Raw genomic sequence first — 26,873 nt, 5'->3', positions numbered from 1 at the left:
GGAAGACAGTGTGGTGATTCCTCAAGGATCTAGAAATAGAAATACCATTTGACCCAGCAATTGCATCACTGGGTATATACCCAAAGGATTATAAATCATTCTATTATAAAGACACAGGCACACATATGTTTATTACGGCACTGTTTACAATAGCAAAGACTTGGAACCAACCCAAATGCCCATCAATGATAGATTGAATAAAGAAAATGTGGCACATATACACCACGGAATGCTATGCAGCCATAAAAAAGGATGAGTTCATGTCCTTTGCAGAGACATGGATGAAGCTGGAAACCATCATTCTCAGCAAACTGACACAAGAACAGAAAACCAAACACCACATGTTCTCACTCATAAGTGAGTGTTCAACAACGGGAACACATGGATACAGGGAGGGGAACACCACACACTGGAGCCTGGGGGGTAGGGGGCTAGGGGAGGAATAGTGGGTAGGGGGTGTTGGGGAGGGATAGCATTAGGAGAAATACCTAATGTAGATGATGGGGCAATGGATGTAGCAAACAGCACATGTATACCTATGTAACAAACCTGTATGATCTGCACATGTAACCCAGAACTTAATGTATAATAATTTTAAAAAAACCTCTTCTCTTTATAAATTACCCAGTCTCAGATATTTTTTAAAACAATGCAGGAGCAGTCTAATTCAGTAACATTCATGTTTCTCCCTCTTGCTCTTCATGTCACCATTTTATGCCTACAAAAGTGAAATAGTGCCTGTCACTATTGCCACTTTGTGAATTTATATGTAATGAGACTTATTCAGCTTCAGGTCTTATGGATAGACTTCTTTTTCTTAAGAAGCAATATTTACTTTTGGTTTTTATAAGTTGTAATCTCATCTGACAAACAGCAGGATGAAAATAACTAGGGCTGGATAAATAAATTAGTTAATTACGGACTTTCCTATTTCAAAGAAACATTAAATCATAAAGTATTATGCAGAGTTGAGTAATTGTTCTTGATTTTAATTATTAGAATATAGCATTTATAAAACTGGTACCTTGTTTCTTTGCATAAATCAGTTGCAAGCCAAGAGAGCAGTATTGATCCCAGCCTAATTCTCCATCTCTGCATTCCTCCTTCTGTCAATCCATGGATCTCCTTTTACTCCTCCTGCATTGTCAGCCCCACCCCCAGGTAAGAGGAGTGCTGCTATAACAAATTGCCGCAAATGACACAAATGTATTACCTTACAAATCTGAAGGTCGGAAGTACTAAATGAGTCCCAGTGGGTAAAATCAGGCTGTACTCCTTTCTGGAGGCACTAGAAGATATTCCTTTTTCTTGCATATTCCAACTTCTAAAGGCTGCCTGCATTTCTCATCTCATAGCCCACTTCCATCTTCAAAGCCAGCAATGACTGATCAAGCCTCTCTCACATCGCATAATTCTGGTCTCTGCTTTCATAGTCTCATCTCCCTGTCTGACTCTAACTCTTGTCTGCCTTCCTCTTCTTTTAAATACATTTGTGATTCTATTGCACCCACCTGTGTAATTTAGGCAATCTCCTTGTCTTCAGGTCCACTGATTAGGTACCTTAATTCTATCTGCAACCTTTGCCACATTACAACATGTTGACAGGTTCCTGGGGTTTGAATTTGGACATCTTTGGATAGGGCATTATTCTGCCTACCACACAAGAAGTAACCCCAAACTGCAGCAGAAGTCACCTCTCATTTCCTTCACCTTCCATCACCCCTTAGGAAGCAGGTTTCTACTATTCTGGCTGCTAATCTGATCCTGGCGTCATGGCCAATAATCCACTCAATAAAACCTTCCAAAAATGGACAGGATTCTAAGCCTGTTTTGCAAATACAGGAACATTCAGCCATGCCCAGGTATTTACATACTATCTATGCCTGCTCTCATGCCACAATAGCAGACTTGAGTGTGAAGCCTGCGAAGTCTAAAATATTTATCATCTGGTCCTTCATAGAAAAACTAAAAAGTTTGTTGGCACCTGCTATACAGAGATGCTCCCTTTTGGATTTATTCTTATCCTTAGATTGTAGCCTTTCATCGTCTCTACTGAAAACCAAGAATGTAGAGCAAGGCCTCTCCCCATTGGTGGACTCCCTACTGGGGTCTCTGAATTTCTCATGCCACAAGCCCTGTTAGTCTGCCAGAATTTCTCAACCTCTAGGCTGACACTTTCAGAATCAGCAAACTGTCTTGAGAAAAGAAGTGACAAATGCAAGGTTAGCTTCTTTCCCTGATTTCTTTTCCTGCAAATCCCTTCTATTTTAGTAGTCTTCCAATGCCTTCAAACATACATTGTTTTACTTTGTCTAGCTTTTCTAGTTGTTCTCAGTAATAGGACTGATCCAAGCAATCTGGTCTGCTATGGCCAGAAGTATATTTTTAGTGCTGGTGTTATATTTTTGCTGCCTCCAAGTCCATGTTACAGTATCCATATTCCTTTATATTTTATTCTGCTGTCGTTGGGGTTTATCTTATGATTTCTTTATGGCTTTCATAATTTCCGGGGAACTAGGTTTCCTTGCTTCCTGAGTAGCTGGGATTACAGGCACATGCCACCATGCCCAGCTGATTTCTGTATTTTTAATATAGACAGAGTTTCACCATGTTGGGTCAGGCTGGCTTCAAACTCCTGACCTTGTGATCCACTCACCTTGGCCTCTCAAAGTGCTCGGCACCTCGCCCGGCCTGTTTTCTTGCTTTCTAATGAGGAAGCTAGGTCTTAGGAAATATTCTGAATTCTACAGCTAATTATTTTCTCAGGTAAACTTATCTTTATTCAGAATAACATTTTTTCCCCTTGTTGTGCACTAATTGAGTCCTCACTTATTTAGTTTTGTCTTTTTATCCATCCTCCAACTAAGCAAAGTTAGACTTGAGAATAAATTAGTTGCTTTTAGTCTCCCTTATCAGATCAACAATACATTCAATTATTAGTTTTGTCCTCAACTAAAGGAAAAATAGATGCATTATTTCCATTCAACATTTTCCCACAGTTTCTTCCATCTTCTGGTGTATCGTGCATCATTGCTCTATTCAAGTGTAATATCCTATTCTCACTGCTCATTCTGATTCTGAATTGAATGAGTTCTTAACATTTTTTCTCTTAAAGCATTTACTGCAATGAAAGTTCTTATCTCTCTCATTTTTGGTATTTTTCCAGTTTCCTTTAATGAATAGATAGGCAAAAGTGAGGTACAGTGTTTTTGCCGTTCCGTGAAGAAGCACTGATAATCAGAGACAACTGGTAAGTTTTCTCTGGTTCCAGAGATGTACACAATTTCTTTATTTCTCAGATTAAGTCTGTTTCAAGAGTTGAAGACTGGATAGGTTCTCTCTAGTCCAGCACTAAATACATTTGTGGAAATCTCTCTCTTTCTCGTATTATATTTCCCGTAAATCTTCATTTTTTTAACGTTGCCTTGAAATGAACCTTATATAATTATACTCCTGTTTAGGGAATGTATTTAGGAATTGTGAATTAAAGGTCAGCATCTGCTACCAGTAACAATTCTGTAGAATTTAATCCTGCAACTATCCAGGGACTGGGTCATTCCCTTCATTCAATAGAGTTAAATGCTTTTCATAAATATTCCACTCGGGGTTTCCAGATTCAAAGGAATTACATGGTTTATGATATGAGTCACAAAAATGTAAATAGATATCAATGTAAGTACTTGGCATAAATTAAACTTAATTTTCTTAAAAATTACTGATTTGTGATTTGACATCCAGGAATTTAGGACAGTCAAGGATTTCTTCTTGTTTTAAGAGAAGTACTAATGAGTTTCAACTTGTACTTTGATATTCAAGTGTCTAATAGATAAACAATGTTGTACAATGGAGTCAGAAGACCTGGATCTGTGCCTGTAACTCTGTGTCCTGGAGCAAAGCACATATCTCTGAATCTCTTGGTCCTCTTCCATAAAATGAGAATGATGATGATCCAATCTTACCTATTTCCCATGTTCATCGAGAGAATAAATTGATATATAATGTGGAAGAACTTTTATAAACTATTAAGCCCTATTTATACTTATTTTTGAAACTATTTCAGAATGAAAACTGAGAACTACCCTTTGACAAGGTTAAATCTGAATGATTAATATCCCTGTTAATCTCTAATTATACATTCATTCCAGAATTGACATAAAAAATATTTAGTACTTATTTTCTGTTATAAGAGTATTCCAGGGTAAAGAAAGAAGCCTATGAGAAACGAAGCTAGGTTAAACTTTAAAGGTATTTTTCAGAAGTGTAAATCCATCCACTCTTCCCCTGGTAACATGTCAGACATCAACTATTAGCACATTTCTCAGGTGCCTTAGGTCCACTCTGAATCTTTGAGAAACTTGGGGAAAGTTGAGACCAAAACTTTAAAACAAAAAAACAAAATAACTAAGAGTGAAAACCATAAGAAATTGACTTCAGATGTTTATTTTCAACGGAATTTCATGTTAGGCATCACAGTATGTTAGAGATTTATTTTTTCCTACCAGAGAATTAGAAATATGTATTCTTTCCACCAATAAAAAAGACTCAACCCTGAAAAATACAGTTCACGGTTAAAGTCAGAGAAGGGCAGATTACAGTGGAAGATTAGCCCACTAGAATTAAGAATTTTTCTGATGTCTTTCAGTAGGAAACATCATTATCTGAGGTGTGAGACTTTAATAATTTGCATACACAGAAAACAGGTTGGAGGGTATTTCTGTAAAGGCTGCTGTTATAATGATAGCATCAAAACTAAAGGTGCTCGATTGATTTCTTCTAGTAACATTGTGAAAATTATAGTGAGTAGATTATTACATTGAAACATGATTTCATTTATAATATGATTTTTAAAATATAGCATAACCCCATTCTATCAAGATATGTGAGAAATTATCTTTAATTATTACAAAATTATAAATTTTTACACAGTTTTTACTAGTATTAGTAGCTGTAAACTTGCTTAGCTCTAGGGTTACAGCTATAAAAATTGCAATAAATATTTGTAAGTTCTATTTTTCCTCCTAAATTTCATTATGTACCTATAGAATATTCATTTGATCCTACAAATAAAATGATTATTATTACAAAATTTTTATTGATACATTTTTATTGTTAATGTTATTTGTTATTAGGTGGCTTTCCTGGACATCAATGAATATATGATAAAGATTTAAAATAATTAGAAAGTACAGAATATAGCAAAGAGAAAATACAATGTTACCACCCAGAAATAATTGTAGCTTAATTAATATTTTAATTTTTTTCTATGTATCTATCCACCTTCATATATACTATATTTTCAAATTTCTGGTCATAGTTTGTATTTAGTTTTATTTTTACTTAATAATTTGATCATTTTTACTTGAAATTTTATAAGCATTATCCATGTAATTAAATATTCTTCAAAAACTTTAAATTTGAAAGGAACATATTATTATATAAATATAGTACTTACATATTCTAGTCTATTGTTGCACATTTTAGTTGTTTTTATGTTTTTCTGGTTATAAATAATGCCATGACTAGCATTCATATACCTAAATCTTTGTTAGCAGGCTTTATTAATTTATTCAGTTGAGTTTCCCTCAACTATAATTATTATCCAAAGATATGAACTCTTTGAAAAATATTACACAAATGACCAACCTATTTTGCAGCAAGGTCATACCAATATTCATTTTTATAACAGGATGTTAGAGTGCCTTTTAAACTATGTATGCCATGCATTTAAACATTTTTTGAAGTATGTTTTTGTTAATTGAGAGGTGAAAATGACACGTTGTTTTAACATTTATTCCTGATTAATTAAGATAAGCTTTTTAAAAAATCTTTTGAAATGCCTGTTCATGTTCCTTGCCCATTTCGTCTATTGTTTCTATTTCTCTAATGATTACTGAGGTTGAGCATTTTTTCATATGCTTGTTAGCCACCTGTATGTCTTCTTTTGAGAAGTGTCTCTTCCTGTCCTTTGCTTTTAATCAGGTTGTTAGTTTTTTGCTTGTTAATGTGTTTAAGTTCCTTATAGATTCTGGATATTAGGCCTTTGTCTGATCCATAGTTTGTAAACATTTTCTCCCATTCTGTAGGTTGTCTATTCTGTTGATGATTTCTTAAGCCCATAACTTTTAAACAGTTTAATTTTTCTACATTTTTGGACTTAATATGTAGTTTTCTATCTCAATGTCAGTTCAATACTCATCTATAGAAACATATAGTTGTTTAGAGAGTTATTTTTAAATACGTAATTCTATATAGTATGAAGTCAAAATAAAACTGTTTTCAATACCCTGCACTGAATAACTTGTACTTCATTATTTATAATATTCATTATATAATACATTTTTATATATAGTAAGATTTATTTCAGGACTAACTCTATTGTTCCTTTGATGAAGCAGGATTTTCTTACTCAAACCCCACACTATTGTAATCTCTGTGATTTTGTAATACACTTTAATAATGGTCAGAGAAAGTTCATCTCCTATCACACATATTTTTAATCTAGATTTTTAAATTATTTTTTCAAGTTACAAGTGCTTATATTGGAAATGCTATAAAACTACTAATTAGGGGAAAAAATGATACCTTTAAGATATTTTCTTTGTCTTTTCATACCAAAACTGGTATAATTTTCTACTAATACAAGTATTAATTTAATATCATCGAATAAAGATTTGTAGTTTTCTTTATGTAAACTTTTCTTGTGAAAATTATTACTAAATATTTTCTGATTTTTATCACTATTGATAATGGGAAATATTACCCCCATTCATACCCTAATTGCTTACTTTTATTATATAAGAAAGCCATTGATTAAAAAAATACTTATCCTATGTCTGATCTTTTTGCTGAATTATATTTCTTTGTTCTAATAATTAGTTTATCTTCTTCCTATATGTGTGTACATGTAGACATATTATCTACAAGTAATAATACTTTTTATCCTCCTTTCAAGTATTATACCTTTTAAATCTTTTTTTTTTTTTTTGAGCCGGAGTTTCGCTCTTGTTACCCAGACTGGAGTGCAATGGCGCGATCTCGGCTCACCGCAACCTCCGCCTCCTGGGTTCAGGCAATTCTCCTGCCTCAGCCTCCTGAGTAGCTGGGATTACAGGCATGTGCCACCATGCCCAGCTAATTTTTTGTATTTTTAGTAGAGACGGGGTTTCACCATGTTGACCAGGATGGTCTCGATCTCTCGACCTTGTGATCCACCCGCCTCGGCCTCCCAAAGTGCTGGGATTACAGGCTTGAGCCACCGTGCCCGGCCCATATCTATTTATTTGTTTATTGAGTTGCTATAAATTCAAAAGCTATGGTAAATGGCCATCATGAGAAAAGAGGGATAAGTAGCTTTGCTTCCCTATCCTCCTACTTGCAGCTTAAATGAAGCTCTAGTGAGAGCTTCTCTGGCCCACACTCTACATAGCTTCCTACAAACCTCTCATTAATTTTCTTTCATTATCTTGTTAATTGTCTTCATAATACTTCTTACACGAAAACTGTATTTATGCAAAAGAGAAATCATATAATCTCCTATTCCTTGTATATATTCTACTGTAGTGCTATACTGCAAGTAATGTTGGAGCAGGGATAATGTTGTTTTGCTCCCCTCTGGTACACCCAGCATGTTTTCTAGTCCCTGCTATAGAACTGATTAATAGTGTGTCTGTTTCTGATTTAAGTGGAATGGTCTTTGGTGTTGCATCTTTTAAAAAATGATTATATTTATGTTAAGAAATACTTCTATTTCAGCTTTTAGGATTATTTTGTGAAGAATAAATGCTATGTGTTATTACACAGCATTGCATTTTCAGATTGCACTGAAATTATAACATATTGTCTCAAATCTATTCAGTCTCATTAAACTTATCCAAATTATTATATAAACAAATTGTCTAATACTATATCATTCTTGAAGCTATCATATGAATGCTATCTGGTTGTGGGTGGACTGCAAATATACTACTGAGTTCAACTTTCTGGCATTTTTCTAGTTTTTCTTGTTTTTTGTTTTTTGAGACAGGGTTTCATTCTGTCACCCAGACTGGAGTGCAGTGGTGCAATCTTGGCTCACCACTTCTGCTTCCTGGGTTCAAACCATTCTCCTGCCTCAGCCTCCCAAGCAATTGAAACCATAGGCATGCACCAGTAACACCTGGCTAATATTTGTCTTTTTTGTAGAGACAGGGTTTCACCATGTTGACCAGGCTGGTTTCGACCTTAAATGATCCACCTGCCTCACCTTTCCAAAGTGCTGGTATAACAGGTGTGAGCCACTGCACCCAGCCCTTTCTTATATTTCATTAAGGATTTGTAGTCAAAAGGAAAATTAACCTATATATTTTTTTCATTGCTGTTGCAACCTGTCTCATGTTTTCATAGTATTATTAAAGAATAAATAAATTGGATACTTTTTCATCTATTTCATGAATAAAACAGTTTATATGTGATGGGAATTATTTGTGTTTCATAACTTACAGAAAATTCACTAGCTAAACAGCCTGTAAGTACTTTTAAGAAATAATTATTTTTGACTTTTATAATTTCTCCTATAAATACAGAATTTTTTTCAATTTTTCTATTTTTTTCTGAAGTAATTAATGTATGCTCTCATTTTCTTAGTGTAAAATTAGTTTCTGTTCTCTGAAGAATATTCAGTAATATATATAGAAGAAAATAAATATTATCTATAGGCTCACCACCTATAGTTAATTTCTGTTGACATCATATTTCCTTCTAGGCTCTTTCTTACACATTTATTTGTAACTATACACATATTTATATAAAAACTTGGTATCACTTTGTAGATAGATAGTATTTTGTCATGTTTTCAGTTAACACTATATCATGTCCATTTTCTCATATTTTTTAATTTTCTTTGAGAATGTGACTTTTCATGAATGTACAGTATCTGATATCTAAAATGTTTCCAATATTTTACTGTAATAGTAATTTCATAAGCTTCCTTGATATTTACATTTATATCTGTATCCTTAGCATCAACTTTTAGAAATGAAGTTGTTTTATATTTAATACCAAAGTGTCTATGCAAATTTAACTTTTACCAAAGTGTTTGAAAGGGCATATTCCACTGAGCAATTTGAAACTTCATATTTATTTTTAAAACCATACCATTGTGAAAAGCAAACTACACTTCATTGTTTGTTATGTCTTTGATTAATTACTGCAAATTTTTCATACATTTATTTGTAATTTGCCTTTCTATCTTATGAAATTTATTCACCTAATGTGACCAGTTTGATTTATAAATGCTGTATACATACTGGAGATATAAATCTTAGCTTGACCTTCAGAAATTGTAAGCAACTTGCTCAACATTAGTCAATAATGGAATAAAGCAAAGATTATAACCTATTTTATTTCTTGGTGCTTAATTGATGCTTCTTTACACTATAATAAATTACTAATATTTCCTAGCCATGTGATCTTCAGCAAAATACTTTACCTCCCTGGACATTGTTGATTAATTATTATATATATTTTATTTATTTATATTAATGTTATACATGAATCATTATATTTATCAAATTTTTAAAATAAAATATTGAATTTTGATTTTTCCCCTGAATATTAAGTAATTTCACACCAAAATCAAACAAATCCTGATTCTAAGGATATTTACTGATAATCCAATGATGTCTGCAGCTGGGTTTGACTAAGCTTTTTGAGCTTTTGTATTATAGGTTTCTGAGAATAAGATACCTTCCTTCCAACCACATCATCACTGAAGCTGAAGCACCTTCTTTTTCCTGTTCAGTGTTGAATACTTTAAATATATTATGGCAATTATAATTTGTTTGTGCCATAACGTATATATATATATATTTATATTTGTGAATAAAACCTTGCCATTAACAAAACCCATTGAAAACAAATTCCATGTCTACTTGTGACTTATCTTCCCTGAGTCCTCAAATATCTAGAAATATTATTTGCATTTATCCTTGTCATATTTCAATTTCATTGCCAATGTTGAGTGTAGAAAGACGAGGAAAAGGAGAGTAAATGATAATTGTGAAGTTGATCGCTGGATGAATTAGTAGATGCTGTGCAAAAGAAGCTTGAAATAAAGAAGTAGTGGCATTTGAGTAAATAAGTCACTGGTGAGTCTGTCTTTTTCTTTTTTTCTTTCCTATTCTTCAGCCTGAAAGATTTGACTTGCTGGCAAGTATAATAGCTATTATGATTCCTGGCCTTCAATCTCAGAGTGGTGTGAAGCAGGGAGAGAATAACTGAAATTGCAGAGTCCTAAAGAAGATTTGATCTAGCAAAATTAACCTTAAGAAGCTTTCTTTTTAAAGTTAGTGTCTTCAGAGATGGGTGATCCATAAAATTTCTACTTCTTTATCAAAGAGGGGCCAACAGGACTTGATAAGGCAGCCCTGTGAAAAGATTAGGCCTGGCTATGACTATTCTTATTCTCTTACCAACGCCAAGAAACTGGACCCATTTTCAAAATGTTAAGCTTCAGAGAACTGCTTTTAATTTTAGCTCCTCGCTAGGTCCTGTGAAAACTGTCTCCTCTTTATGGGGATATAAGATTATCTGGGGTTGAAACTTGGCTTCAAGTAAGTTGCTGGCCCTACTTAACTTTGGTCATGATTTGAGAATTAAGGTACTGACACAACATCTAATTCCCCATTCCAGGTCTACGAAAAAGTCTAAAAAGCCATGTTGCTCTCATCTAGGACAGTTATTTTTCTACCATGAATGCAAAGAAATAAAAGAAGCAGAAGAGAGCATGCCCATGAAAGAGAATTTCCAGTTAGACCCAGTTCCTTTTGAAGACCAGCTATACTTTTTTGCCCTTACATTCCATGAGAAAAAGCATGCATTCTTTTAACAAATGCTCTTCTAAATAAATTAGCTCTGAAAAGTTTCTGCTAGTTTCAATCAAAACAACATTGGCTAAAACCAGCCAGAAAAATTTATTCCATGTCTACCTACTAGACCCAGCTATGATTCAAACATTCACTTTTGCAAACATTAAAACTCTGAATATCCTGTTTTCTCCAAGAATACTTCAAGCTCCCAAACTGCTACTCTAATTTTCTTTCCTAAAACATACAAAAAGCAAAATTTTCCCAATAAACAACTTCCTATTATATTTATATAATACTTGAAATTGTGACTTTTTTAAGAGGCAAAATGGTCATATTAAGGTATTACATGTTAAAGTGTGAATAAGCAATAGTTTAAGTCCCCTAGGGATATTTCTCTTAGAAGTACAGCTTTAAATCTGACTTGTAATTATTATTTTGGAAATATGAGTTCAACATTGAAAGTAGCTAACTTCCTGAATCTTAATTTCCTTAGCCACAAAATAAAGACAAATAAATAACTTTCAGATTTGTAAAGACAAATAAGATAGTATTTTTAAACTATATAGCAAAGTTGGTAACATTCAAGTCACATCTGTGACTAGTTACATTAATTAATTTATTTAAGAAGGTATTAAATTTGCCTTACAATAGAAGTCTCCTGCTTGTCTTCATATTAAGAATAATCCTCAAGGCATCAGTGAATTTCTTGGCTAAGGTTGATTGGTCTCACAGCAGAGTGGAAAAATAAAACCCTACAGTAGAGAATTACAAATACTTGGCACAAGTGTCACCAATCCTGGCTTCTGTGTCTATAGCAGACATTGCTAATAGATCCCTGCACTCTTTCTCATCAACCAGAGACTTAAGAGTTTTCAACACAGCAAGTCCAGGCAGCCATTCTTGACCAATCAGAGTTCACATCAAGATTAAAGCATGTTTCTATTAATAGCCTAGAACAAAGGTCAGCAAACATTTTTTGTAAAGGACTAGAAGATTGTTTTGTTTTGTTTTTTGCAGGCCATATGGTCTTTGTTGCAGCTACTCAAATTTGTCTTCATAGTACAAAAACAGCCACAGACAATATGTCAATGATTCAGATTGCCTGTATTCCAATAAAACCATATTTACAAAAATAAGCAATAGATGGCTTGAAACTTCCCAACCCTAGGTTTAGAGGCTTTCTAAAGTCAAGAGGAGTCATGATGGTGGCAAATCCTGCTGAAGTCATTTCAGGAGAGTTTGCAAAAGAAGTGTTTTAGCAGCCTGGCAAGATGAGGGACATAAAAATAGTCCTTAGACCTGAGGAATTCCCTTGTTCAATTTTTTCTGAGATCCTGTTGATTGAAGTTTTCTCTCAACTCTCAGAGATTGCAGAGGGCACTGTGCCCCATTTCTCTTGGGCCAAACATGCCATGGTTCTGTCCCTGGTATTTTTGTTCCTGTTAAAATTCATAGCTGATGTTTCCTATCCAGACCACTTATTAGGAGTCCAGTTATGTTATACTACAGTACTAGTTTTAGCTCTGAATTTGAGGTTCCTTCATACTTACACCACTCACAATTCAAAAGATCATTGGCAATTCCTATTTCCTCAGCATTTAAAGTAACCCTACAGTGTTCCTTACCCTATAGAGTTACAGATAAGCAATACTAGAACCTGCTATTATCTCCTGGATAATTCTCATATTGAGTCCACTGTTTTATTGTCTTTAATAGAGAGAAATATGAATGGTCGAGGGTATGGCCCTAAGCAAGTCATTTTACCTTTTAGAGCCGCAGTTTCTCATTCACAAAACAGAAGTGATAATATTACTTTGCTACATACTTCAGGAAGTAATACGAGGCTCAACAGATACATTTTTTTAACTAAGGCTCAGAAACATTATCCATTAAAACCCCTTTAAAACCAGCTTTAACACTGCCATTAACTCCCACCCATATTACCATAATTACTCACATCCTGTGACAAACATCAAGGTTAATATTGGAGGAATAAGTCTAACCCCTAAATCAAAGATGTTTGGCCCCATGAGTGTCCTCCTACCTTCATTCATCAGCCTTGTGCAACAGAGAGCATGTAAAGGTCTCCAGATGGATTCTGGCTTTCATTTCCTTTTTGGCACCCCAGAATCTGCAATCAGACACATACGAAGTAATATAAATCCTACACGACTATGCCAAGGAAGGTGATAATAAAATATCCTAAGGCATAATGGACTCAAGTAGGGACTATTGCTGGGAAACATTAAGTAAGAATCATTTACCATAATAGCTTTGATTTGGGCCGAAGAGCCCTTCAAATTCCAGCTGAAGTCCTCTTCAAGAAAAATGAGTGACTAATAGCCTTATTGTAAAATCAAAGGTGTTGCTCTCATTCTAAATTCCCTAAACTGCATGGGAAGTGTATCTTTGAATTCTTGAATAAATTCAGATATGAGAATGCTCCCATAGAACTTTGAAAAAAATCATTTCAGAACAATCTATTTTTTCTTCATACATACATTTACCAAATGATGGCAAATGCCACTTTTTGGTGTTAAAAGAAATCCATGACAAGATTTTTTGCAAAGTCACTTAGCTCCTTTGTGAGTTTCCCCGCAAGAGAAACTCTATTTCTGCCTTTGTAAAGTAAAATTTACAAATATCTGCTTTTTTTTTTCATGAAGGTATAAAAAGGAACAAATGGAGTGATACAAATGTGAGTATTTTGAGGTTGAAAGATCTACATAGCAAAGTTCTGCAAACTTTTTCTATGTTTGTGATGGAGTCTTGCTCTGTTGCCCAGGCTTGAGTGTAGTGGTGCAATATTTGCTTACTGCAAACTCTGCCTCCCAGGTTTATGTTATTCTGCTGTCTCGGCCTCCTAAGTAGCTGGGACTTCAGGCACATGCCACCATGCCTGGCTATTTTGTATTTTTAGTAGAGATGGGGTTTCACCGTGTTAGTCAGGATGGTCTCCATCTCCTGACCTCATGATCCCAAAGTGCTGGAATTACAGGCATGAGCCACAGCACCCAGCCAGTTCTGCAAACTTATAAAATGATCTCCTATAAATTAAATAGGAACAATAATTCCCTTGCAAGAAGTGTTTTCCTTGAAATGATTTCTGCAATGAAAAAGCTAATAACTCACATTTTTGTTACCTTCTCTTTTCCTCCAAGAGTCTGCTGCCTCTTATTAAACACAGTCTCTGCTTTCAGCAGTTTTACTACCACTCTATGGCCTCCTAAACTAATAAGGTGACCAACTGTGAAAAGCAGGACGTACATCATTCTTACAAAGTGCATAATGTTTACTCTTCACAGAGCATGATGGTTATAATTTGCACAGTCCAACACTGACAGTATATTTGGCTACATTCCCAACTGGGAAAAAAAAAATCAAGCTGTTTCTGTTCAGCTGCGTGGGTCCAGATGCTGAGTACCTTACATTGCGTAACAGCCTCAGTAGTAAATTCAGGACCCACTGTTTTTGTTCAGGAGATTACAAGCATCCTGCATTGCTGAAGTGGAGGATTTTTCACAGACATCAGTTTAGATGGGCCAAGTGAAGTGGAGGCCCAGGCAGCATCACTGCTTTTGGAGGGTCAATGGGTCTGTCTCTAGAGAGCCCTCGCAGATAAGATGAGGGCGCTAACAGCACCTTAGCAGGAACCATCACACAAACTGTCAGGGACAGCCTGTGGGTGAGGCTCTTGTCCAAAGCTTCATGATTCTGGCCATGAAACGTGTCCACTCTAAGAGACCAGGCAGTGTCTCCTACATAAGGACTTTCCACTCATGGAGCCCACAGGTCTCCTCCCTAGTCTCTCTCCTCTCTTTCTCTCTACTCTCTAATCCTAGGCTTCCCAATTACCCCTTCCCTTTACTCCCAGGTCAGTCTTCTGACTGGTTTCCTACCTTGTTTTCCATCTTTATTGTGTAGGGCTTCACTGTTCCTTTAGGGCTTTACTGGTGGACTTCTGAAATGCTGTTTTTCTCTCCTCGGTCTTGCTCTCAAAGCTTACATCAAAAGCTTTGTCTTTCACAACAATTTCTCTGAACTGGTTGCAAGAGTCCTATTTGGAAGACAAAAATTAAACAGTTTCTCTTTTATAATAATCCAACCATTCTCAAAGTATTGAGTCTCTAGTTGAAATGGGGAAAGGTGATAGATGGGATATGAGCTAACCAGCATATTCCAGTATATTATCTCCTTACACCAGCCAGTGCTCTCTTGAGTTTTCTCTAAAGGGAGGAGACCCAAATTGAGGTGATCTTCTTCTGATTTTCATCTCTTCTGCTCAGCGACTTGCCCACAGACCAAGAAGTCACTTCCCACTCATAAGGGGACCAGGAGAGAGCCAAGCAGTCACTGGCAAGGAGCCATTTCCTCTATTACACAGTGTGTCATGTTAAGAAATATATTGCTGTGAGATACTGTTTTAAGAGTTTTTCTGAAATCATGTCAAGGTGCTAATGGAAGTCATAATGAAAAGTAGACCATAAATATAACTCTTCTTGAATTAAAGAGAAGGCACAGTTCCAAAGCAGGCTAAACTTTAAAAATTATAGTATAATGAGTACCTTCACCACCCCCAACAAAAATACTTTTCAAAGAGTTATTTGAGCATAGAAAGATTCTGTAAACTGTCCACAGTAATAACAGCAATACCTTCTCTTTCTTAAACACATACTCTGTACAAGTGCTTCACATATGATGACTCATCTAATTCACCCACAACTCTAAGTGGTAAACTATCTCCCCATCTTACTGATGAAGAAATTGAGACCTAGCAAGATTAAATAACTTGTCCAACTTCACATAATACATATTCACACAGTCAGAATTCAAGCCCTAGATTATATGATTCAAAAATATACTTCAGAATAAACTACAGAGCTGGTAACAATACAGATACCCACTTACCTCCAGTGATTTGCTGCTAAGTATGGGGGTACAAGTCATTATGCAGCTTATGTCCCTAAAGTGGGGTGCTAGGCTGCCTTGGTTTATAATCCTGAGCACTGATCTGGGTGGTTGTGTGATCCTGGAATATTTGCTTCTTTGTGCCTCAGTTTACTCATTTTTTAAATAGAGAGGAAAGGATTGTAATAATGTCTTCCTCATAAAGCTATCCCAAGGACTAAATGAGTCAGCATATATAAGCTGCCTATAATGATATCTTCACATAGTAAACACAGATATTATTATTGATCTGATGTATTATTAATCTGATCCTCACACAACATATCACATTAAGCAACACGTTTCTGTGACACATTGTTTCAGATCTGAGAATGATTGTGCTGCATTTTCCTTCTTGACTTCAGAAGAATTTATGGGAATAAGCATCTAATCACATCCAAAAATTTCAGAGAATTATCACCTTTTTACACTGCAAATTTCATATAAAAATTATATGAACTAACCACAAGACATCTGAAGATATATTTTCAGCTGTACTCTAATATAGAATAACATCTAATAAAACATTTACTTTTCACTAGACTGTGAAATATAAAGCAATTGTTCAAATCTAATGAGTTCAATTTGTTACATTTAAGTCTCATACCTGTTTATAGCAGACAGGTGACTTTTTTATTATAAAATTAGAGTTCAGGCTGCTGGATACATGAGATAATACTAGTGCAGTTCAGGCAAGTAGCTTCTTGCATAAAGCAACCTATCCCAGGTATGTATAATAAAAATATTCTGTTCTCAAGGTGTTACCCCTTTTATCAACTATTTTCTCAGTCTAGGTTAGGTAGAAGCATGTGTGCTTTGAATTTCTAAAGTAAAAATGGCCCAGATAATCCTGTGTTTACTCTCAATATATGGCATTCAACAATGATTTAGAAAAAAAAAAAACTGAAAAAAAAAAAAAGAACACCTAATTAGGTTTGTTTGGAGTTCTTTTGAAGAAAGCAGCTACTTCAGCTATTTCAGACAATGTTGATTGTATTAGTCCATTTTCACACTGGTACTAAAGAGATACCTGAGACTGGGCAATTTGCAAAAGAAAGAGGTTGATTGGACTTAACAGTTCCACGTGGCTGGGGAGGTCTCACAATCATGGCAGAAGGGAGCATGTCACATCTTACATGGATGGCAGTAGGCAAAAAGAAAGAGCTTGTGCAGGGAAACTCTCCTTATAGAACCATCAGATCTTGTGAGACTTATTTGCAATCATGAGAATAGCATGGGAAAGACCCACCCCCATAATTCAATTACCTCCCACCAGGTCCCTCCCACAACATCTGAGAATACCTGATGAGATCTGGGTAGGGACACAGCCGAACTATATCACTGACATAAAAAGACAAACATAAAATAATGTATAATAGAGATGTATTTATTCATCAAATCCCTATTGAATGTCACTAGCATCTTTGTCTTTGCAGATGTTCAAGGTCCACGTGGTTTACAAAGTCATGTTAATATAGGTGCACATGCAGTAAACATATTCCTTTTCAGATTCTAAGTCATTCTCATAACCGCAATTGTCACATTTCGCTATTAGGCCCTAGTTAATTTTTAAACCACATTAATGTAATGTATTTTATTTTAAAATGTAACAAATCTCTTGAGTAATTTGATTTATAATATAAATATTAAATATTATCAAAATGCTAAACAACTTGCTTTTGGAATTCACATGTAAAGCATTTAAACCTTATATGGACTACGCTTTTATCTATTCGATCCTTGCTACCAAATGCATTCTTACATTCACAACCTAGAATTAATATTTTTATCTCAAACATTTTAAACTAAATCATTTATATTTTTATTGGAAACCAAATCCACTCTAGCATTAATTATGTTTGTGCTCAGTTTTAAGCATTCAATTATATTTCTGTTCTATTTCAAGCATGCAGCTCTTTCAGTGAGAATTTTATAGCTAAGAGTGTATCCATGTTCTTTCAATACCTCCATTTTCTGCCTCTGTAATACCATTAGTCATCATTAAGACAGGATTCCAATCAAGGAAAGAAGCATGTAGATAATGGAAATACCAATATAAAGATAAGCATTGTGACACAAAATACTACCTTTATGAATTATTTCCAGCTAACACTGCAGAAGTAATATCATCCTCTGCTGAAGATCTTAGAACTCATGAAAGAACACGGATGGTAGCTGAAATCCTGATTTGAGGAATGCTTACTTTAGAAACTACACTATTAATTTATTGTCAAATACACTGGCTTATAATTTACTAACTTAATTCTATGTACACAAATGGTGCACACTGTAAAATAGCAGACATCTAAGGCATGAGACTCAAACAAAAATTAAAAAGTATTATTACAATATAAACTGCTGAGAAAATTATTAGAATTCTATAATAATAATTCAAACCTGAACCACAAAAATAAAAGAGTGAGACCCATCTATTGGGATATCATGAATTCAGTTATAATATAACATATGGTGTACAATTAAGAAATCAGCTTTTGGACATTTATTATTGCATAAACATTTACTGAGTGCCTATCAGTATGCTGAGGGTTAGATATCTCCAGGATAAACAGGATATATTTCTTAACACCAAGATGCACACCATGCGTTCACCAACACATATATATCAATACTGGCCATTCTATTTGGAAAGTTGTATACTACAGGTTTGTACAAATTACCATGAGTGCAAGGAAAATGGAATGACAAGTTTCTTGGAACAGTTTGAGCAGTACCACAAAAGAGATGACATTTTGAATGTGGGTTTAAAGAATGAGTCCTCTAAGTGGAAAACTGAGAAGTATTTCATAAAGAGGGAGGACCAACTGAAATTAGATGCCTGGTGGAACAGAGTGAACTTGGAGAATTGCAGAGGGTCTGGGAAGGCTGTCACAGAGGATGTGGTGGTTGGGAAGCAGAAACAGCTGAGTCCAGAAAGGCATATTAGAAGGAGATTGCAGACTTTGGCATTGTAAACCATATTAAATAGGTTTTATTTCATCCTGGGAGCAAAGCAGAAAAAGAGGCCACCTAAGGGTATTCACCAGAAAAGCCACAGATTTGTTTCAAATATATTACTGCAGTACTCACTCTCCTTGATGAGAGCACTCAGTGGTTACGGCTCCCTTAGCATCTAGTACCATGCAGAATGGTTTCTCAGCAGACACTCAAGAGACAGTGTCAATTAACCAAGTGAGAGTGGCTTGGGTTGAATGGTACCAATATAACACATTGTCCTGGTGTATGTGTGTGTGTGTGTGTGTGTGCGCGCACGCGCGCACACACACACACACCCACGCATGCATGCACACATGTATGTGTGTATAAATGTTGCCTAACTCTCACTCATGACTTAATGCATTAACTCAAAAACATGCAGTATAGATTCACTGTGACCTACGTATTAATAGATTCTGGGATACAGAGAAAATAAAACAAAATCCCTGACAAATTATCTAGTACTGTTTTATTTATTCATTTCTTCAATTATCCAGCTATTACTTGAGTGTCTCCTCCAAAACTCACGTAGAAATTTAATTGTTATTTAGTTGCCTTCATGGTAGGGATTAAAGCCGCTATAGACAAGTAAGTTCAGCCTTCTTCCTTTTGCCTCTTCTGCCGCCTGAGATGTGAATATCCAAACTTCCTCCCCTCTGGAAGACTTCGCACACAAGGCACCATCTGGGAATCACAATCACCAAACCTGCAGGTGCCTTGACCTGAGAATTCCCACTTCCAGAACTGTGAGCCAATAAATTCTTCATACATTACCCAGTCTCAGGTAGTGTACTAGAGTGGGACAAAACAGACTAAGGGAGACCACTTTAAAAATATCTGAGTGCCTGATATATGCTAGTTACTGTTTCAGGAGATATACTGATAAGTAAACAGGTAGGATAACTGTGTAGGGTAAATGCAAAATGAAACAGGAAAGCATTGATCAGTTCTGTGGGACAGTTGTAAGAAATTTTCTACTGTAAGTGAAGTCTGAAATGAGGGAGAAGGATAAATACAACTTACTAGAAGAATGGGAAAAGAAGGATAGTGGCCTGAGACCTCAGAACAAATAGAGTAGCACTTCTTACACCTGCTAAGAAAAAGAACGTTGTTCACCCCACAGTCCACATACAGGAGGTCAGCATGGCTAGAGAAGAGAGTATAAGGTGAGGGAAAAGGAGCTGGAGCTGGAAGAGGAAAGCAGGATCCAAACTGTGAAGGGCCTTGTGTTTCAAATCCAAGGTATAGATCAAATCCAAGGTATGGATTTGATCAATCACGAGGATATAATGGTAAATTTGACAGCTGTGATCTCTTGTCTCTGAAAACGTACGGCCTGGTGACATTGACTGGACATGGTCAGATTTGCATTTTAGAAAGATCACTCTTCATCTCTGTAGAGAATGGGCTGGATGAGGGATTGAGAAGGCCAGAAGCAGAGAGACCTGTCCTGCTCATGGACATACTCCCAATAGCTAACACAGGGTCTGGTGCATAGTAGATGTTCAATAAATACAAACATGGGGTGGAGCAGGGGTCAAAGGTAACCCCTGTTTGTTAGCTCTGTAGTCCACCCATCAGCTGCATTCAAAGAAGCCAACCATAAGTTTCTAATAAACAGTCATCTGTAAGGTTAAATCTTTGCATGTTCTCTTAAATCACTAGGCTAGTTATTTTGTTCCCAAAGCCTATTAATATATATTCTCTTAGGGACCTATATGAACAACAACTAACATCACAGACTATTAATCAAACTCACTTTTGTTCTCTTTGTCAATATGTACTGAAACTACTGATTTATTATTTTATTACATTATTCAAAATATCCTGTTCAAAATCCATAGATCTACTTTAAAGCCTTTTGCAAACAGCAAGAGTGATCACTGGGGAAAAGCACATGATTTGGAGGTGTAAAATCCAGGTTCTACTTCTAGTTCTGCTTCTTACTGGTTCTATAATCACAAATAAATTATCTACCATTCTGAATATAAATTTTCTTACTGCCAAAATGAATATAACAATACCTAATTCATGTGGTTGCAAAGATTAAAGGAGATCATATACATGTAAATTATTTCGTAAAAATCTATGGAACTATATCACCAAAAGGCTCCTAGAACTGATAAATGACTTCAGTAAAGTTTCAGGTACAAAATCAATGTACAAAAATCAGTAGCATTTCTATACACCAATGAAGTTCAAGCTAAAAGGCAAATTAAGAACACAACCCATTTATAATAGCCATGAAAAAATAAAATACCTAGGTCTACATCTCACCAAGGAGGTGAAAGATCTCAACAAGGAGAACTACAAAACACTGCTGAAAGAAATTATAGATGACACAAATAAATGGAAAAATATTCCATGTTCATTGATCCAAAGACTCAAGATCATTAAAATGGCAATACTGCTTAAAGCAATCTGCAGAGTCAATGCAATTCTTATCAAACCACTAACATCATTCTTCACAGAATTAGAAAAAAACTATTCTCAATTTCATATGGAATCAAAAAAGAGCCAGAATAGCCAAAGCAATCCTAAGCAAAAAAAAAAAAAAAAAAAAAAAAAGGAAAGGAAAGCCAGAGTCATCACATTACCCAACTTCAAACTATACTGTAAGGCTACGGTAGCACATAATATTGCCAGATCCATTATGTTTATTGATACAAATGGGTGGTGGAGTCTGTATAATTTACACTCTCTTTCCAACATTTTTTATTCACTTCTCAGAGCATAACTGGCGAAGAAGAGTAGTCAAATGTTCCTGGAGAAGCTGTTTGTGATTTCCTAGCATTTTCTTGAGAATTATATATCCCCCCTAGTCCTTAATGATATATAAATATATGATGTCAAAAATACATATGTACATATATTCACTATGTAGTGCTGTTTTCCATAATTAATATACCTTAGTTCACCCCTCAAGAGGAGCATTTACTAATTCATCCCTTGGAAAGGCATAATTCTAGCTGAGAAAAGCTTACACTTAACCACAATTGCATATAAAGTTCTAAGCCCAGGGCCTGGCACAGAGAAAACCCTCAATAAAAGTAAACTATTATTATTATTGTTGTTGTTTGACTGCATCATTCTTAAAGGGTGAATTAGAAATTTGTGCATGGCAAGAGTATGTCCTTCCTTTCCCAAGCACTTCGTTAAAGGTCATCTTAGTAACACTTAACTCTCTCCCTGGGTGCTGCAGGCCTGCAACTTCTCACATAATCAGAAGACCAAATCTTAGTCTGAAAAAATTTCTTTTGTGTGATACACTAGTTTCCAGATGACCCAATTTGAAAATATAAAATTCTCTCCCAAAATGCAAGGCTCAGCCTTGTGAGTTCCACTTTATGGAGTACTTAGGCTATGGAAAACTGGATTCAACTTCCTGTACAACCATTTACTTAAAGTAATCTTGTGTAAATTATTTCTCTCGCTGAACTTCAGGTTCATCTTCTGTAAAATGAGGATATCAATACTTGTTAATGGTTGCCATGAAAATTAAAGAATGTATTTTTGATAAACATATATCTTCCCATGGCAAGATATAAGAAGATATATGTTTATCAAAACTTATATCCTGCCTGGCGTAAGGTAGATGCCCACCAAATCCTAGCCTTCTTCCTATTTGCATTTCCTGAAATTATGAGGTTGAAGGCAATAAAGACCTTCTAACAGGTCTTAAAGAAGTTTTATTTGCTGTGTACTAGAAGTCAGTGGAGGATTCAGTGACTTCCGGTTTCTCCTAAAGCTGCGTTATATCAATTTCTGAGTGACAATGAGATATGCCAGTGTTTCCAGTTGGTATTTTAGCTGATATACCTGGACTTGTGGATCTTGATTGGTTTACTTTTCCAAGTGAATGCTTGTTTCAGGCAAACAGTATCAACTCAACATAAATAATCTCTGTGTCTTCTCCTCTATGGATCTTGCCTCCAGAGCCTGCTACAGATTTTTCAGAATGGCTCCTTGCCCTCTGAGGGTCCAATTCTATTTTGGAAACAGCCAAAAATCATTTGAATCCAGACAACAAGGCAGGGGATCAAACTCCCGTAACAAATTCAAAGAATGTTTTCAGCATTGGTGGTAGGATTGCCTTCCAGGAGGATGACTTTAAAAAACCCACAGCTGGGTTCATCCATGGGTATGTTTACAAAACAAAACAGTCTCTATGCCTTTTCAAAAAGTATTTTCTAGTTGTGAAAGTAAATGCATACTATCATCAGTACATTGGGATTATATTAAAGTGTTTTCTAGGAATTTAGAAATAAAAATCACCCACAGTGGCTAGGACTCATATACAGTGGATGTGAACCAGAAGAACTCTGTGAGAGAAACAGATGTGACTTGGAGGAACTTGGGGAAGCAGACCTAGATTGTGACAATGTTTGGTCAGCAGATATCTAATTAATTACAAGTGAAGAGGAGGGAAATATGAAGAGCCAGAAGTTGGCAGCGTTTTATTCATCCCTGTCGAGGCTGAAAAGCATATACTCTCCCATCACTGGAAAGGTGATTTCTGCTGCAGAGCTGGGTGATTTGTTGGGTTTCCCCTTAGCCACAATAAAATGTCTCTCAAGACTAACCACCTTCATTTGCTCTGATTCTAAGTTAGGAAAGTGACCTTCTGATAACACTGGAAGTATTATTCAGTGTTATCGGGCTATAGGCTAACCAAGGCCACAGGAAGGTCTTCCCAAAAATGTCACATTATAAAGACGCTTATAAAACCTCAACCCATCTTCTGGGAGAAATCACCCTTCTTGTTTACAAAAATATGCCCATTGCTGGAAATCTAAGATTGTAGAAAATTATTTAGAAAATCAGAATAATCTTAAACTCACAACCCAGAGATAATCACTGTTACCACATTGATGTATTTCATCTGAACTATTTTTTTACATTGCTGAGATCAAATTGTATATTCAGTTTTCTATGCTGTTTTTTATTAAGCATTAACAAATAGATATTTCTTGAATTCTCATAAAGTATTTATAAATATAACCATTAAAATTGTGTAATATCAATTGAATTTTTCAGTATACTTATTAATCCTCTATTGCTAGATATACTGGATGGTCTCTAAATTTTTGTTGTTCTTTTGTAAAGAATACTGTAATAAGCATACTAGTGCAAAAAGACTTATTCTCTATTTTGGAGTATTTCCTTGGTTCAAGTTCTCAGGGTTGACTTTTAAGCTGACTTGCCTCCTTGTTTCTATATTTAATTGCCTATTGGACTCCTCCACTCTAAAATTCACATGGTCGAAGCAGAGCAGTACTGAGGGTGAACCTCTCCCTTGCCTCAGTCTAGGCACATTAAAGTGTTTTCTGGTTCAAAAGAGACCAATCTTAAAGCAAGAGCCAGGGAATTGCTGACAGGAGAAAGTGACAAGGATTGATGGGAATGGGAAGTTGGTGGCGGAAGGAGAGATGGTGGCCCTCATCTCATCCTTTAAAACCTGGGCCTATGGATCTTGACTGTGTAAACTTTGACATCAGTCAGAGCATGTAACACTTCACTATATTTCAAAATGTATTAGCTCCTTCATTACCTTGTCAATCCTCAGAATAGTCCTGGTTCTGGAGTATAATAGCTTCTAATATCAATCCCATTTCACTGAGACTCAGAAACAGCTTGTCCAAAGCCAGATATAAAATAAAGTTGTACTCAAATCCAGATCTGTTCACTGGAGTTTGTAATATTTCTACTTCACAGTGATGTTTCCTCTTAAGTCATTGTGTTGGAGTAGAAGAAAAAAAAACATGCTACTAGAGCTTTTATTCTTTGTGATTGTGTTCAAGGGGCAATGATGGCAAGCATCAATCTGTAATTCTAAACAAACACAGTTTAAAAAGCCCACATGAACTATCTCACACGTTGATCCACCTGAGACCTCCAGTTTAAGTGATGATAGAAACAGATGGAAATTTGCAGTAGTTATGAGAGATTATATATGTTCTTAGGGCTCAGAAGATCTAAGCACTCCACTATCTATAATTGAAAATGTACTGGAGCAAATGGAAGTTTGTGATCCCATGTGTATTTTATCAGATGCTTTGGACATTAAAGGAATTCTTGGGGAAATTATATATTGGAATACTCGTCACGTAGCTTTAACAGAAAAAAAAATCATTCTTAGACTTTAGAAAGAAAAGAATAAATTGCCCATAAAATAATTCATAATAGACTTGCAGCTAGAATTGGTTATGAGTGAGTAATATGGTATAAAAGATAAGAAATAGAATTTCAAAAATGCATGGGAGCCATTGCTAATTCTTTATGCAGGAGCAAGAAGAATTGTATGGTGACAGTTAATTATGCTGAATGGAATGCAAAAGGAAAGACAAAAGTAAGCAATAACAGCAAAACATAAGGCACATGAGGGAGAAGTAGAGGAAATATATTTTTCTTTTTCTCCAATTCTATAGGAAGGAAATTCCACTCTAAGTAAAACCAACAAATTGCTTTCACAATAAGAAGTACTATGAAAACATAAAAAAGTGCCTCCATTTTCTCATTTCATAATGAGAGGGACTCTTACAACAAAGAACCTTAGAGCCAATTTTAGTAAACTTTAGAGGTACATTATTTAATTAAGTACTATAAAGGTACTTTCAGACAAAATGGTGGCAAGGGCTGTCCTTACCCCCTAATTCCCAATAAAATGTCCAACAAAGCCTACACATAAGAAGTTAGCAATGAGTTCCTGACAGAATGGACCAGACTAATGGAACCCATTAAAGACCGACCTGACATGAATTACTAAGAAAGAATAGCATACCGGGAAAGCAAATGAAGAAAGCCCCAGCATGAAGGGTAAGAGCTTGAGAACAAGAGTTGGCTGTGTTGCTGGTGGGAAATGTACCCCTGAAACATTTTGTGGACTGACAGCAATGGGCACTGAAACCCACTATAGGATTTGCACTGGGTGAAAATGTGTAAAACACAGAGATGTGGGTTTTGCATGTGGTATGGCATGTGTGTATGCAAATGTTGCAGAGAAGACTTCCATGGGGTTCTATTTTAACAGTAATAAACAAAAGAAAGTCCAATCTTTTAAAGTCAATATTGCTTTTTCCCTCCTCTTTGTTCTTTTTTCCTATCTGTACCTAAATTTCCATCCATAAAAAATTTAGACAGAAACACACGCACTCCCTAATGGAACCACCTGAGTTCCATCCCAATAGGGGTAAGAATATATTAGCACAAAGGAGCTACAAAGAGAAATTCCACTGTTCAAAGGAAAGGGGAAACTTCTTTAAGACCTGTTAGAAGGTCTTTATTGCCTTCAACCTCATAATTTCAAGAAACTCAAATCGGAAGAAGGCTAGGATTTGATGGGCACCTACCTTATGCTGTCTTCCACAGGTTTTGGTGTCAGAGTTATCTTATAAAATGAATTGGAGAACGTATACTTTTTCCCATGAGCAAGAACAGTATAATAGCATAGGAATTGCCCATTTAAAAGTTTAAAAACTCAGTTGTAAGAAAGTCTATACCCAGTGTTATTACAAGGGAGAACTCTTGGACAATGTTTTCCAATTTTTCTCCTTTTTAAAGTTACTTAAACTTCTTTTTAAGTTACTTTCAGAATGTACAAAGTCCTCACTTGACATCATTGATAAGTTCTTAGAAATTGTGACTTTTAGCAAAATAACAAAAAAGGAGGCCAGGCACACTGGCTCCTGCCTGTAATCCCAGTACTTTGGCAGGCTGAGAGCGGGGATTACAAGGTCAGGTCATCAAGACCATCCTGGCCAACATGGTGAAATGCTGTCTCTACTAAAAATACAAAAATTAGCTGGGCATGGTAGTGTGTACCTGTAATTCCAGCTACTGGGGAGGCTGAGGCAGGAGAATCACTTAAACCAGGGAGTCGAAGACTGCAGTGAGCCGAGATCACGCCACTGCACTCCAGCCTGGTGCCAGAGTGAGACTCCTGGGGAGGGGAAGGGAGGAGAGAGGAGCTGGGGAAGGGGAGGGGAGGGGAAGGGGGGGAAGGGGAAGGAGGGAAGAGGAAGGGAGGGGAAGGGAGGGAAAGGGAGGGGAGCGGAGGGGAGGGATTTTTTTCTCATCAATGTCATAACG

At 35.8% G+C, this 26,873-nt stretch overlaps 1 protein-coding gene across 1 annotated transcript in view; it reads right to left on the bottom strand.

Moving 5' to 3' along the window:
• Window positions 1-26,873, bottom strand: part of PLPPR1 (phospholipid phosphatase related 1) — a 464,080-nt gene that overhangs the window by 330,342 nt on the left and 106,865 nt on the right. Inside the window, exons 3-4 of the mRNA XM_074395106.1 lie at window positions 14,744-14,901; window positions 12,889-12,975 (exon numbers count right to left, since the gene is read on the bottom strand). The gene's annotated coding sequence lies outside the window, so the exon portion shown is untranslated. The remainder of the gene's footprint in view (window positions 1-12,888; window positions 12,976-14,743; window positions 14,902-26,873) is intronic.

The sequence above is a fragment of the Saimiri boliviensis genome, chromosome 2 (genome assembly GCF_048565385.1).
Source record: "Saimiri boliviensis isolate mSaiBol1 chromosome 2, mSaiBol1.pri, whole genome shotgun sequence".
Lineage (NCBI taxonomy): Eukaryota > Metazoa > Chordata > Mammalia > Primates > Cebidae > Saimiri > Saimiri boliviensis.
The sequence above is the reverse complement of the archived record's forward strand: the minus strand, read 5'-3'. Positions and strand labels throughout refer to the sequence as shown.